Consider the following 13,300-nt stretch of genomic DNA (forward strand, 5'->3'; position numbering starts at 1 on the left):
CAACTATTCTCCTCCACTTGTTGTCCCTTGTACATCACCACTGCCTTCTCATACTTCCAAGGCACAGCCTTGCTATCAATCACTGGTGTTTGGACTACTGGTTTTATGATGACCGGTTCCCTGCAGACCCCCTTCACAACAACCACGGGTGCAGATGATGCTCCCGTTATTACCAACTTGGCTGGTTCTGGTTTCCTTGTAGCGGCAGATGGATTCTTCCCCAATATCACCACTGGCTTGACATCTTCCCCCTTCAACTGTACCCCTGCTTCCTCATTGATCGATTTTTCTTTTGGAGTGGCACGGATCATCATCACTGTCTGTGGGGGTTTCTTCGGCTCCCCTACTTCGTGCACAAGCTCGATCATGTGGGCTTCAGGGTGCTTTGGCAATGGGTTCTGGTTAATGTTAGGTGCCTCCGGTGCCTGTACCTCGATCTTGTTGGTATCAATAAGATCTTGTATCGCATGTTTCAGCCTCCAACATTTCTCGGTATCATGTCCGGGAGCTCCCGAACAATATTCACATCTTACCGAGTGATCCATATTTTGGGGTAAGGGATTTGGCAATCTAGGTTCAACAGGATTTAATAAACTCAACTGCTTCAATTTGTGGAACAAGGCAATATAAGTTTCCCCCAACTCAGTAAAAGTTCTTTGCCTCTGCGATCTTTCATTTCTGGAAGTTGGATTTCCCCTGAAACCCATCCCTGGAGGGTTCCTGTAGACTCTTGGCGGTGGATAGGTGATTTGTGGTGGTGGGTAGGTGTTATGTGGAGGTGGGTATGTATTGTGGGGAGCCGGCGCGCGCCAATGTAGGAGAACCAGAGGTTGGGTGTATGTCTGGGCTTGATGGACGGTTAAATGTTGTTCTTGTGGTGGGTAGTAGGGTTGTGGAGGGTAATTTGGAATGTGTGGGTAGTTTAGACAATGGGGTCTGGGTTGGTAATGAGGGGAAGGACCTCTAGATCTGGACCAATTGTCGGCCTCTATTGTCGTGACCTCCTCTCTCCTTTTCTTTCCGAGCGCACCTCCCGTGCCACTCTGAATGGCCTGAGTTGTTGCCTTAATTGCCGAGTAACTCAGGATCTTATTGGACTTAAGTCCCTCTTCTATCATAACTCCCATTTTCACCACTTCATTGAATGATTTGCCAACTGACGTCACCAAGTGACCAAAGTAAGTTGGCTCGAGAGTTTATAGAAAGTAATCCACCATTTCTCCCTCTCTCATTGGGGGATCAACTCTGGCTGCCTGTTCTCTCCATCGGAACCCAAATTCCCTGAAGCTCTCTCCGGGTTTCTTCTCAAGCTTTAGCAATGTGAGACGGTCTGGGACTATCTCAAGGTTGTATTGGAAATGTCCTGCGAAAGCCTGTGCCAAGTCATCCCAGGTGTACCACCTGCTCGGATCTTGTCTTGTATACCACTCTAATGCCGACCCGCTCAAACTCTGGCCAAAGTAAGCTATCAATAGCTCATCTTTGCCCCCTGCTCCCCTCATTTTGCTACAAAAACCCCGTAGATGTGCCATAGGATCGCCATGCCCTTCGTATAAATCGAACTTGGGCATCTTGAACCCTGCTGGTAATTGAACGTCAGGGAAAGGGCATAGATCCTTGTAAGCCACGCTGACCTGGTTACCTAACCCGTGTATGTTCCTGAAGGATTGCTCCAGGCTTTTAAATTTCCGCATCACCTCGTCCTGCTCTGGGCTCTTAGCCGGCTTTTCAATCTCCGCCGGGACCTCAAAGTGGGGATTATAGGTATGTGGCTCGGGTGCTTTGAATGTGAGTTCAGGGGGGTAATATTGTGTATCGTGAGCCTGAAACAGTGGCTCACTAGATGATCTGTGCAATGGGGCTGGGGGAGGTGCCACAAAGACGGGAACATTTGGTGGAGGAGGGTTTTGAGTGGGTGGTGGAGCTTGGGAATCATAAGCCTCTCTTCCCTGATAATAGTGATGGCTTGGGAAACTTGTTGAAGGACCGGGAGAGGGGTATTCCGGCGTGTGTACTGGTTGGAGGGTAGGAGTAACGGGTAGTTCTTGCCCCTTCTGGGCTCTAGCTAAGGCTATCTGCATTTCATTCATTTCTAGCCTCATTTTTTCCATTTTCTCCAGGGCTTCCTTCAGCATCTGATTGGCCGTTTTTTCTGACTCAACGCTGTTGTCTGACCCAGTCATGCTTTCTGGTATAGGACCTTTTGATCTTGTTTGATAATGGTACGGTGCCAGTACGCTCTAACAACTAACTGATATTGATTGGAAAAACAACAAACTTGTCAGTGTTAGAGTCTTAACAGATATTGTAATTGCACATTGGGGATGCAATGTTCTTAGGCAGTGAACCATTTCTAACATGTTTTTGCTCTGATCGCATGCATCATCCCGGCTTATTTCATTTGTGCCTCTTTTAAGTGTTTCAGGGACATTTTCTGTTCTTCTCTTTCTCTCTTTTTCCCTTTTATTTTTTTTTATTTTTTTTTAAAATTGTTTTTTAATTAAAGTCGAATCCTATAGAGATTGCCTACGTATCGTGACCCCGCACGAATCAGACCAGGCATAGTTCATGCATCCGTAAAATAAAGACCCAATTTTACATTTTGTTACCCAAATATGCTATTACAAACTGTTATTTGAAAGAAAACAAACGAAATACAGACTCCACACTATTAACAATGTTTGAAGAGAACATAGGGGTAGACAACAAACTCTGAAAAACAAACAAGTGCAGACTTGAACTAGGGATACATTAAAGATTTCAATTTAGGTGCCCGCGAGGCATCGTTCGACCTTTCCGTGGGCTTTAGTGTAAGACCCCTTTGCAAGTTCTTCAACTCATTCATGATCTGGTGGACGTATCCCATGATGGAGGCAAGAAGGGTATCACGAGGTATTTGCTCACATGCTAGGCATCTCATGTAGATGTAGTGCCCAATCTCATCAATCCTACCTCGGATATTATCCCTTTCTATGCACAGCTGTTCTATCCATTGATTCTTTAGTCCCAATATTCGAGTATTGTCAATGAGCTGATCTTGGAACCTCTCCATTTGTCTTCCATTTGGGCTATTGACTCATAGCAGTATTCCCTATCTGTTCTAGCATCTCGGGCTTGTTTAAGGACCCGATTATTGAGAATGGAGTTTATTTCTCTCAATGTTGTAACACTCATTTCGTAGTCCCTTTTCACTTGCCATAGGTTCTCTCTCCGCGCTGCTGTAACTTTTGCCCACCTGACCCGCATTCTTGCTATACAAGCCTCAGATCTCTCCAAGTCTTCTCGGCTTTTGCTGACCTGACTCCTCAACTCTGCTATCAACCTCGTATCAGCCCGGCTTCTAAGTTGGTTGTTGGCATCCATTGTCATCCTCCGGATCTGAGCTTTGAGGTTCTCGCTTTCTCTGGCTAATCTGTTCTTTTTTCCCTTGTCGGCAGCAACCTGCACTTTGTTCTTAAATTTTAGATCCTTAATATGTTGTTTCAGCTTGCCTATTTCGGCAAGATATTTCCGCTCTTTGGCCAAACGGTCCCAATGTTCTTGTGAAGACTTGGCAAACTCTTGAAGGTGAGGTCTTTTAGCCGGCCTTCCAGACGACATTTCCCATTTGTACCAAGCCTGATATCCAGGTGAAACTTCCCCTCTTGCTTGATTCAACACACAAGTATTTGCCTCTAAGTATTGACATTGGCTCCAAATCTGGCGAACCCTCGCTTCAGGAAACTGACCATCGGAACTGATCTCAATTACCTGGGTGCTTAAATCCTCATCTTTGGGCACTATCTGACACCTCCCAAGTTGCCTCAAAACCCGATACGGCGCATAAGGTTGAATGCTCTTAAGTCCCATCAAGAGAAAATGGGGTCTAGCTGCTGGCATGTATATGACTTCGTCGATCGGTAACCATCCCAGTGTCCACTGTATTTTACTGGCGTTGAGGGTCCGGAAATATGAAGTCCATGCCGAGACTCCTTCAGGTAGGCGGGCCTCATTAATTCTGGTGTAGAACTCCTCTATGCATGTCTTTTCAGAAGACCCATGGCTTAGGAACTGGGCTCGGTGACATAGGTGTTCGGTCATCCACATTTGCAACAACAAGTTACAACCTTCAAAAACGTTTCCTCCGGCTTTGCAGGCCGTGAGAGCTCGGAACATATCAGATACAATCATCGGTGCCAGCGTGCTATCTTTTTGAGTGAGCAAAGTACTGACGACCCCAGCTATCTTTATGTCAATATTCCCGTCTTTTCTCGGGAAAATTAAAAGCCCTAAGAAGGTTATCATGAAAGCAACCCGTCTATGTTCGTCCAACTTTTGACGGTTACTTTTGCTGCACAACTTGTTTTCTGACTTGTCGAATCCTCCTATGTGGCCATATCTTTGGTATATGAAGCTCAGAGTGCAAAAACCTTTTGCCAAATCAGGGTTATGGATTGTTCTGACTATCTTTAACGAGTCCGGAAACCGGTGCACTGCTACGGCTCTTGGAGCAACCAGGTATTTATGCCTCAACGGAACCTCAGTACTACCGATGTACCCTGCTATTTCCTCTAAAGTTGGGGTGAGTTCAAAGTCCGAGAAATGGAAGACATTGTGCGCAGGGTCCCAGTAAAGGACTAGGGCCCTTATAATATCTCCTCGAGGCCTGATGTCCAACAAACTCGTGAGACCTTTCAAATGTTTCTTGATTTCGTCATGCCCTTCTTTGCTTAAATCACTCCACCATAGCCGCAACTGGAGGGAAATTTTATTCATGATTGAAAAAGGTTCATTCTGAATCGTGCTCATTCTGCACATTTATTAATATGATTAAACAAAAGAAAATTTATTTGACTCAAAATGATTTGATTATTTTCCTAAAAAAACAGATCTTCCGAACACGACCTTTCAGCACTTCAGGGACGAAGATTTTAAGGTTGTGCGAGTTAAAAAAAAATGACAGAATTGGCCATTTATACAAAGTCAGCCTTCCGGCGTTCCTTTTGGGAGCATTCGGCTTTTGATAAAAAAACGGCATCACCCGAATCCGTGACAAAAAATTAAAATTTTGACATATATTTTTTCGATTTTTTTACAAAAAGGGAGGTTGGTCCCGAAGAGGGTTGCCTACGTATCTCACGTCCTGTGAGAATCAAACCGGCGCAGACATAAACTAAACTTGTAAACAAGACTCCTTTTTTTTCCTTTTCAAATAAAATAAATTAAATTAAAAAAAAACATTTTTATTTTTATTTTTCAAAATTTTGGCAGGGTTTTGATATTTTTGGACTTTTGGTTTTATTTTTCTAAAAAGTAGTTATCTCCCTGCACTGCTATTTTTCTCTTCTTCTTCTTTTTTTTCACAATTTATCTTAAAATTGATGATTTCAGAAGCCGGTCAGCATGCAGATCTGAAGCAAATAAATATGCAAATCAAACAGGATGCAGCGGGATGGTCTTTTTCTATTTTAGGTTGCTAGTCCTAGACGGACCCAACCACTGTGTTGAGCCCCCTAAGTCAAAATGCAACATGATGCAAATAAGCGTTTCTATTAGGGATCCGGCATGAAGTCACGCTATTCTATGTCAAAACCTGGGTCTATGTTCTAGACAGTGTACCCGAGCAGACAACTCGAGTTGTGGAAGGAGCTCATTTCTGGGAACCAAAAGGCCAGCCGGCTTAGAAACTTTCCGAGCCTCTTTTATTTTAGGGTATGACACTAACAGAATAAGGAGTCTTAACCAGTAAGCACATCCCCGAAGGTAAGAAGAGAAGGTTTCGGCACAGTTTATATGTACAGTTCAAATAATATCAAAGCAGTAAAAGCATCATTTTGCATATTAAGCACAGATCATACGAGAATATCAGATAATAAAGCCAAAATATAACAAATTATCAAGCTCGAATTTCTAACCCTGAACCGGTGGTTCTGGGTCACCAGTCCCCAGCAGAGTCGCCAGAGCTGTCACACCTCCTTTTTCCGCCCCCGCGAGGGGCGTAGGAGTTTTTTCCAATTAAAGGACAATCGAAAGGGGATTTTTTTATTTATTTCAGAGTCGCCACTTGGGAGATTTAGGGTGTCCCAAGTCACCAATTTTAATCCCGAATCGAGGAAAAGAATGACTCCATATTACAGTCTGCGTACCAGAAATCCGGATAAGGAATTCTGTTAACCCGGGAGAAGGTGTTAGGCATTCCCGAGTTCCGTGGTTCTAGCACGGTCGCTCAACTGTCATATTTGGTCTTGATTATCTGATTTAATACATGTTGAACCTATGTGCAAAATTTAACTTTTAACCGCTTTTATCATTATTCTTATTATTATTTTATACAAGAATTGCAACGTCGTGAAAACGCATCTCGAACCACATCACAACCAGTGTACACGTGATTTGTTGAAGCATTTTGACTCCGTCAAGATCGGGATTTGGGTTACATAAATGCACACTCATATTTAAGAAAATAACCTTATTAAATATACGCCAAAAGACTACGCGTTATTATACTTTTAGGTAGGACCGTAAAATTTACTAAACGGCCCATCCCGGGATCTAAGTATTTTTTTAAAAAAAAAAAAAATAAATAAGATTGGAGAACCCTGCAAATTTTTGTATTGTTTACATCTATTTATTTTTAGCGAAATCTTTCCTTATTTTATGAATATCTTTTAATGACTACTTTTTTATTATTACTAAGTTTGTCTATAAATATAAAATCAATCTCTACATACTTAAAAATAACATATTAAATACTAGTTTAAAACAAATATTAAGGGAAAGTAATATTACTAAAATTATAATTATAAATACAACATGGAATTGTCAAATAATATTTTTTTTTTTAAAAACTAACTATCCCATAGTCGGATTAAAAATCATATTGTTAGATGACTTGATCTATTGAAATTAATTATTTACAAATACTAAAAATTAGAAATAATCTTGATTACTAAACCGTATTTCTGAAAATTAAATAATTTAACCTTAACTAACCTTGTTTTAATTCAAATCCTGTCCTAATACTTGATTCGCAAAATTAATTCATGTTTTAACTGAATTTAGCTACATGATTCCGATTAACTTAACGTTGTACTAAAACCCTTATGAATAAGGAACTTAATCAATTTTGCCAAACTGATTTAATAAAGCCAATTTTACGTTATTTTCTTCTATTTTAATTATTTGACAGTTTAATCAGTAATGAACATGTTTAAATATATACTACCTAATAATCAGGTTAAAGCAAAACATTATTTAATACATCGCTACAATATGCCTAATTATGCAAAACAACGGCGATTTACAGAATAATAATACATGAAATAACCTAAATGCAATTAATAAAAAAACTAAATTAAAAATTTAAACTTCCATTCTTCATTTTCAGCTTACAAAAGGCCAAAATTACAGTTGTGTACCTGGTATTGTCAATATAAGAAGAAGAAAGTCAGCCACGTAGTACGTAACACAGCAACAACAATAATAACCAGCAATCCAGTCAACAGAAATCCCAGTGACAGATTTGAAAATCAAAATAAAATCCAGAAACACCAACAACAAACAACGGACAGAAACCAAGGGAATTTTCAGATTTGAAAGGCTAATTAATGTTTAACCCTTCTTTTCTAAACCCGTATATCAGAATATTTATCAGGTGTGTACTACTCTCTCTTCTAATTTCCAGCTTCTTTTTTATTTGTATTTTTTTTCTTGAATGTTTTAATATTTTTCGGAATTTTCTTTCTCTCTTCAATATTCAGCTCTTTTTTTCTCTCTCTCTATCTGTCTCTCCTCTTTTTCAAAATCTGATCAAGTCCTTCCTTTTATTAACATCTTTCAGCATTAAAAAAAAGTTAAAATCCACTATCTTCCACTCATCCCCCTTTTAATCCCGCTACCTAATGTTTTGTCCCCCACTTTATTAAACAAATACCCCATTATATCTTGTCCCTCATGCTTATATTAAACAAATGCATTATTCCCCACCATTATATCTTGTCCCCCCATTATTGATTATTTTAAGATTATCTTAATTTTAATGGAAAGAATACTCAAAATAAATAATTAATCAGAATTTTAATTCCAAAAATACCCCTCTGACCTTACTGAAATTACCCTTTTACCCCTGAACGTACTGCAAATTACCAAACTACCCCCATCAGCTATAACCAATTCATTTAACCAATTTCAACCAAAATACAACAAATATGACCAATTTCTAATCATGTTCAACAACAAATTCAAACTAAATGATGAACAACAAAGAAACAACTAAAATTATCTTGATTGAACAACATTTTTAACAAACAAACCTACTTTCAGATTCAACAACAACAACAACAAACAAGTATATTCAGATTTCTAAATTCAATAATAATTTGAACTTAAAATTAAATCTAACAACATTACAACCAACAATTCCTATATTAAAACTAAACAAGATCATGAAGCAAACTGAAGAAATAATCATAAATGATAAACAACAAACAAGAAAATCAAACTTATACTAATTTCGGATTCAAGAACAATCAAACAAAGTATGGACATAAATGAAAAGATTCAACAACAATAACAAGCAAGTTTTATTCAAATTCGAATTAAACTTGAATTAAGCTTAAACAAATTCAAATCACTAAACTTCAAATAATCAAATGATTTAAAAAAAAAATTAAATCCAACAAAATTATAACAAAGATACATGATTCCAAAAAAATTAAAAACCAAAACATAACTTCACATTAAATTACTGAATTAAAAACGAACTTCAAACAAGATGAAACACGAATTAAATCTATATTAACAACAAACAACGGATTCAAACGATTTAAGCTAACACTTTTCTATATTAAAACTAAATCCTCTTAAAATTAATAAAACAAACTGAAAAATAATTTAATTGAATCTTCAACTTAAATCTATCAACAATATAATTAAACTAACCATTTTTATCTAAAAATAAATAAGAAAAAATGAAACAAACTTATACTAATTTCAAATCTGAAAATATCAAACAAATTATGGACGAAATAAAACTTAGAACAACTAACCGTAAATGACCAACGACGAACATCGAACGAACTCTAAACGAAACCAACAAAACTTTGACATAAACGGACTTGAAGACGACGAAGCGACAAGCTGCGATGGCAGCCATGGCGAAAGAGACGAACACGAAACGGTAGCAACAACACAGAACAGTAGCAGCGGCAGCCACGGCGGAGCAGCAGCAGCAGCAGGCAGCAACAGGCAGCAGCGACATGGCGGAGGATCAGCGGTGGAGGGGTTGTTAGTGTTCGACGAGCAGCTGGGGAGGTGAAGGGGGAGCTGCTCGACGCCTTGGCTTAGTCGTAGCAGAAGCAGCAGGAATTAGCAGCAGCACGAAGGGAAGACGACGCAGCCATGGCGAAGCTGTAGCAGCAGCATGAAGAAGAAGACGACGCAGCCATGGCGAAGGAGGTGGTGAAGCAATAAGGTGGTCGTTTGGTTGCTGCCGGGGATCGTTCAACGTGGGGAGGGGGGGAGCTGGACGAAAATGGAGCTCGAAGGTGTGTGTGTGAAGGTGAGGCATGAGGGGAAAGGGCAGCAACCATGGCTGCTTGCTTTGGACAGGTGAGGCAGCCATTGGAGCTTGGTTGGAGAGGAGAAGAAGAGGGGGGGCGGGTAGTGTCTTTAGGTTTTAGGGTTTTTGTTTTTGTAAAATGTAAGATATGGGGGTGTTGGGTTATGGACTGGGTCGACCCGGTTTTAAAATGGACCGGGTCATGGGGAAGGTTGGGTATTTTTTGGGCCTGGGTTGAAATTTGAAGAAGTGGCCCAATCCGATTTTTCTTTGTATTTTTGCTCTTTTTTTTTACTTCCTAATTAATAAAACTAAAATTCTAAAAAATTACAAACTAAATTATCTTATATAAAAAAAACTAATTAACTCTAAAAATAATTATCGCACATTTAAATAGCAATTAACGACAAAAATTGCACAATTTAGACGTTTAAATGCTAAACATGCAACGTACATTTATTTTTATGATTTTCTCATTTTTGTAAACAAACTTAAATAAATACTAAATGGAAATGCGACATATTTTAATATTTTTATTAATTTAAACAAATAAACATGCGCGGACAAATACAAATAATTATCCAAAATGTCACAAAAATTCTCAAAATTGCACGCAAAGAAAAATTATTTTAATTTGGATTTTTTTTTTGGAGTGATTCTCATATAAGGCAAAAATCACGTGCTCACAGCTGCCCCTCTTTGTCTGAAAACACGAAGGGTTTTCGTGCAAAGATAAAGTGAGCGGATACGAGCGATGTTTGCCCTTTCGAGTAGGGGTGGGCGTTCGGTATTTCGGTTCGGTATTTAAGAATTTTGGTTCGGTATTTCGGTATTCGGTTTATCGATTATGTATACCAAATACCGTATCAAACTATTTCGGTACTGTTCGGTATTTCTTATTTTGGTTCGGTACGGTTTCGGTACGGTTTCGGTTTAATAATCAATGCTAAGTGCTAACAGTGCACATGGACAATTGAAATTTTCACTCTAAAAGAATATATTTTTCGATATATAACACTATAACATATTAACACTAACAGTGCACAACTGCACAACCACAATGTGCACATGGCTGAAAGCCTGAAACAAGAATAACATTTGCAGTTGCAACTTGCAAAGGCAACCTTGCACGCCAGTATACTGAACTCAATGTCAATATTGTATGTCATACAAACTTGCAAATTTGCAATGAATCTGGCAAAAGCTGTAGTTGGCAAAAGCGCAAAAGCTCAAAAGCTCATACAAACTCAATGGTGTATACTGTAGTTGGCAAAAGCTGGCCAACTGCACAATGCACATTAATGATTACACAACTATATTAAACAACTTAAAGTCTTAAACACAGTTAAACACTTAACACAGTCCAACAACTTAAACACAGTCCAACAAAAATAGTCTTAACCCTTAAGTATTAACACTTAAACACAGTGCAACACTGCAACTGGCCAACTGCAAGTCCGCACAGTCTTAACACTTAAACAGTTAAACATAGTGCAACAAAAAACAGAGAGGGCATCCCTCAACAAACAGTCTTGAGCAGTAGCACGGCCTCACGGGGCGTTGAGCAGTAGCACGGGGCATGATTGCACTTGAACCTAAGCTATGTGAATAGAGTGTTCAACCAAAGCTGTTATAACACGACCAAGAGTAAGCAAACTCTTAATGATTTCCCCCGCTTCTCTTGCACGAGCCTGAATTCAAACAGATATAGTTGTTGTAAGTTGGATTCGCTTTATCAGGGTTAATCCATACAAGACTTGTTACCACCATTCCAGAAGATGCATATAAACCATTCCAGGGTTAATCTTTGTTGTGCTTTTGGGCCAAAAACCTGGTAAATAGCATATCTTTAAGACAACTCCTAATGCTAACATTCTTAACATGCCATCCATCCATTTAATGAACAAAATGCTACTATAAAATAAAGAATTATACCTTGTCAAAAGTGAATACTTTGTCTACTTGCTTGTTAGCTACATTTTGTAAAACAGAAACTTCTCTTTTACTTTCATTACATGTTATGGCCTTTGGAACATTAATACTTTGCTCATCATCATTCAATGGCCTGAAACAACAACAACAACACTAAGACTTGTCAAATGAAATTTGTAGCATTTGTTTTTCTTGAAGCCAATGTGTAAGAACATCAATCAGCAACAATGCATCCAATCCTAAGCCATTGATGTCCATATTGAGGTGTGTTTTTCCACATTCAATTTTATAAGCACATAATGATAATAAAAAAAGGCAGGTTTACAGCATATAAATCATGTCCTGAAATATGATTTCAACCAAAAGAATAGAGTCCAAGTGTCTGTTGTTAGGCAAATTTCAACCGGGGCGACTAAAAGAATAGAGTGTTCAACCAAAGAGAGCATTCTGCTATTGTTAGTTGCTCTGCTCATATGGTAAAGATCTAAAAATCAGACATAAACAAAGTAATCATATGGTAAGCCTAACACATAGTCGTGTACTCACAACTATTATTATACAAGCAAATTAATTAAACAGCATGAAGCCATGAACGTGATACAGATTACAGAATACAGATGATATTTTCCTACTAAAGGGAAAAGCTCGGAACAGCAGTTCATTCAATCAGCAGTACAACCAAAAGAAAGCGAAACAACAAACCTCTGAAATTGAGGAGTGAGGAATCGAATCGAGCTGGAAATCGCCTCCTATAACCCTAAATTAGTTTGATGCAGAAAATCAGAAATTAAAAAATTTATGCGTCTGAACTCTGAACTCAAAAAGTTCAAAACTTAAAAATGTAAAAACTCAAACAAAACCTCAGAGAGTAGTCGACATAGCTTTTCCAGCCTCAGAGAGTGTTGTTCAAAACTTTTCCAGCCTTCATTATAAAGGGCACACCTGCAGCAGGTAAGCCACATAACTACATAAGATACCCAAGATACAGATTAAGGCGAGTAGCCAAAGTACATCTCTGAAACAACAGATAATAAGGCAATCTAAGGCTGAGATCAAAAGTTAAAATACCAATTTTTAACTTGTGAAATTATTATCTGACCTTCCCATCTTTCATTGTGTATGCGTAAAACCATAGTTTCAAAAGTAGGAGTATTTGAGTTGTCGGGAACCGTTGGGTCATCCTTATAGCCTTCATATTGTCCAAGAACGACCTCTTCATATTTGATTGGAAGCATTGATTGAAGAACCTGTGTGGATAAGGGAAAACAAATAAGTGAAACACGCATGGGAAAATAGAGTATTGGTTCTTCCAATCATTTATTTTGTAATTCCTGGTACACCACAGATTCAGCTAACAATACCTAGATGAAAAGAAAAAGCCACAGGAAAGAAGAAAGAGCAAAGTGTAGTTACAGCGATTATCTTATCTTATTTATCCTATAAAGAAGCAAGCAACCACGTTGATTTTGTCGCAGTGTTAACCTGATACATACCTTAACTTTCTCATCCCGGATGTGTTCGGGCTTCTGAGAAACGGGCTTCTCGTAAAGACTTACAAAACTTACAAAACTTACAAAAGTAGTGAAGTTAACCGGTGAAGATGAGATGAGACTCGAGCTCGAATGTCGACTGGTCGTAACTCGTAGAGACGTAGACTGATATCCTAAGCAGTCGATTCTCGTCCTAAACTCGCAGTCGATTCTCGTCTCCTTCTCGATGAAATGGCTAAGCACTGAAGACTAGAGTGAAGACTCTAAAGCAGTAAGCACTAAGTTATCAAACCCTAATGAAATGCCTAATTTGATTCAAGACTTGGGTCTTGGGTTGGCC

The 13,300-nt window shown here is 38.8% G+C and overlaps 1 long non-coding RNA gene across 1 annotated transcript; it reads right to left on the reverse strand.

Annotated features, from left to right (window-relative positions):
- Nucleotides 1-12,382: 12,382 nt before the first annotated feature.
- On the reverse strand, nt 12,383-13,014 carry LOC104211873 (uncharacterized). The gene is made up of 3 exons (XR_011401245.1): nt 12,964-13,014; nt 12,570-12,717; nt 12,383-12,412 (listed from the first exon to the last, which is right to left on the reverse strand). It is a non-coding gene; the product is annotated as an uncharacterized lncRNA (long non-coding RNA).
- Nucleotides 13,015-13,300: the final 286 nt, after the last annotated feature.

This window comes from Nicotiana sylvestris, chromosome 7, assembly GCF_000393655.2.
Source record: "Nicotiana sylvestris chromosome 7, ASM39365v2, whole genome shotgun sequence".
Lineage (NCBI taxonomy): Eukaryota > Viridiplantae > Streptophyta > Magnoliopsida > Solanales > Solanaceae > Nicotiana > Nicotiana sylvestris.